The sequence below is a fragment of the Rhinolophus hipposideros genome (genome assembly GCF_964194185.1).
Source record: "Rhinolophus hipposideros genome assembly, chromosome: 15".
NCBI lineage: Eukaryota > Metazoa > Chordata > Mammalia > Chiroptera > Rhinolophidae > Rhinolophus > Rhinolophus hipposideros.
Genome location: NC_138061.1, coordinates 118,399 through 121,462, shown reverse-complemented (window position 1 = coordinate 121,462; position 3,064 = coordinate 118,399).

Genomic DNA, 3,064 nt, shown 5'->3' with positions numbered 1-3,064 from the left:
CTCCATTCCATTTATCTATCTGTCTTCATTACTATATTCTAGGACCTTTCCTTTGTCATATAAATTTTAGAATAGGTTTGTCTGTGTCTACAAAAAACTTTGTTGAGATTTTGATAGGAATTGCCTTAAAACCATACATCAAATTAGGGAGAATTGGTATCTTTGCTGTGTTGAGTCTTCCACTCCATGAACACACCTCTCCATGTATTCACGTCTTCTTTGATTTCTGTCATCAGCATTTGGGAATTTTCATCAGACATATCCTTTGCATATTTTGTCAGATTTATGCCTAAGTATTTCATTTTCTTTGGAGAAATTGTAAGTTGTATTGCATTTTTTATTTTAGTTTCTACCTGTGAATTGTTAGTATATAGAAATGCAATTGATTTTTGTGTTCTGATCTTGTATCCTGACACATTACTGAATTCACTTATTAGTCCTAGGAGTTCTTTTTGTAGACTCCTTGGAATTTTCTACATAGACCATTATGTCATCTGTAAATAGAGACTTAAAAAAAAAATTGTCTTCTTTTCCAATCTGTTTGCTTTCATTTTCTTTTTCTTGCCTTTGCCGTAGCTAGAAACCAATAATGTGTTGTGTAAGAGTGGCGGTAATGGACATGATTGTGCTGTTTCTGATGGTAGAGGGAAAACTTTGTCTTTCACTTTATATATGATGTTAACTATAGGTTTTTTTGCAGATGCTCTTTATGAGGTTGAGGAAGTTCCCATCTGTTCCTAATTTTTGAGAGTCTATTTTTATTTATCACAAAAGGAGTGTAAATTTTGCCAAATGCTTTTTTGGCATCATTTGATATGATCATGTGATTTGTCTTCTTAACCTTATTGGTATGGTAGATTGCAATGATTGGTTTTCAAATGTTGAACCAGCCTTGCATGTCTGGAATAATTCCCCTTGGTTGTAGTGTATTATTCTTTTTGTATATTGGGTTATATTTGATAAAATTTTGTTGAGAAACTTGCCTTTAAATTCATTAGAGTCATTGCTCTATAGCTTTCTTTTTCTGTGCTCTCTCTGTCTGATTTTAGTATCAGGGTAATCTTGGTCTTATATAATGAGTTGGAAAGGGGTGTATCTTCTTTTGTTTTCTGGAAGATATTGTGTGAAATTGGTGTATTCTTTAAGTGTTTGGTACAATTCTCTAGTGAAACCATCTGGGCTTAGACATTTCTTTTAGTGGACAACTTAGACTTTATTTTTTAGAACAGTTTTAGATTTGCACAAAAGTAGAGAAGATAGTAAAGAGAGTTACCATATATCCCACACCCAGTTTTATTATCATTAAATTCTTACATCAGTGTGGTCCTTTGCTACAATTAGAGAACTGATTGACATATTATTATAAACCAAACTCCATAGTTTATTCAGACTTCCTTAGTTTTTACCTAATGTCCTTTTCTCTGTCCCAGGATCCCATGAGAACAGCTCATTACATTTAGTCTCATGTCTCTTTAGTCTCCTATTGGCTGTGACAGTTTCTCAGACTTTCCTTGTTTTTGATGACCTTGATAGTTTTGAGGATTGCTGGTCAGATATTTATTTTGTAGGATGCCCCTTTACTGGAATTTGTGTGATCTTTTTCTCATTAGATTGTGGTTATGGGTTTTTGGGAGGGAAATCACAGAGGTAAAATGCCATTTTCATCACATAATGTCAAAGGTATATATAACTAACGTGATTATGACTTTCGATGTTGACTGTGATCACCTGGTTGAGGTAATGTCTGTCGGGTTTCTCCACTGGAAAAGCATCTTTTTCCTCTTCTTTCTATACATGACTCTTTGGAAGGAAGACACTATATGAGGACCACACTTAAGGAGTAGAAGTTTATGCTCTCCCTCCTTGAAAGGAGAGTGTCTATACAAATTATTTGGAGTTCTTCTGCATAGGAGATTTGTCTCTTCGCATTTATTTATTTATTTATTTGTTCAATCATTTCTATCAGTATGACTCATGGATATTTGTATTATAAACTTTGGGTTATAATCCAATGTTGCTTTATTTTTTTGTTGTTTTTCAAATTATTCTAGCTTTGACCTTTGGGAGTTTTTCAGTTAGCCCCTGCATACCTTGTGCATACCTTCATCAATGTTTCTTGTTATTGTTTGCTTTTGCTCACTTCTTGACTTTCTGGCCCTACGAGGTGCTCTGGCTCATCTTGTGTATTTCCGGCTCCAGTCCTAGAATCAGCCATTTCTCCCAGGAGCCCTGTTTCCTTCTGTTGCAGATGGTGTTAGAGACCAAAGTCTGGGAGCCAGGTTTGCTTATCGCTGCTGGAGTGTATTTGCTTCTAGGCCCTCTCAGCTGACAGAGTGCAGAAATACATGTGCGTATCCACGTATCTATCCAAATACACACACACATCTATAAATACACACACATGTCTATATACACATATCTACAATTATTTCTGTACGTAACTGTCTATATGTATATTTAGCTAAGCACTAAATCCTCCTGATGTCTCCAACTCTACTCCATCACCACACGGATTCTTCTAGCCCCTGCCACCATTTGCTGATCTGTGTATGTCCATACTAACTGTGAGAACCCTGGCTTCTGGAGCATTTTGATTACAAAAATTTAATTTTGTTACTAGTTACATGAATATTCAGGTTATCTTTTTTTTTCCTTCAGGTTATCTATTTTATCTTGGCTAAGTTTTAGTAGTTTGTGGTTTTCAAGGAGTTGGTCTGCTTGTTCTAATGTGGCCAAATTTACGAGTTTACAGTTGGTCATAGTGTTTCCCTGTCATCCTTCTAATGCCATCCTTCTAACGTCACCTTTTAAATTCCTAATACTGATTTTTGTTTTATCTTTTTAAATCTTTGTCAATCTTTTTAGAGGTTTATTATTGTATTGATTTTTTCCAGATTTTTTAATGTTTCATTAATTTTCTCTGTGTTTTCCTGTTTTCAATTACATTGATTTATGCTTTTCTGTTTCTTGTGTCCTTTCCTATGTGTACTTTGGCTTTATTTAGCTCCTTTTTTTTTCTAGCTATGTGAGATAGGAATATAGATGATTGATTAGAGATCGTTCC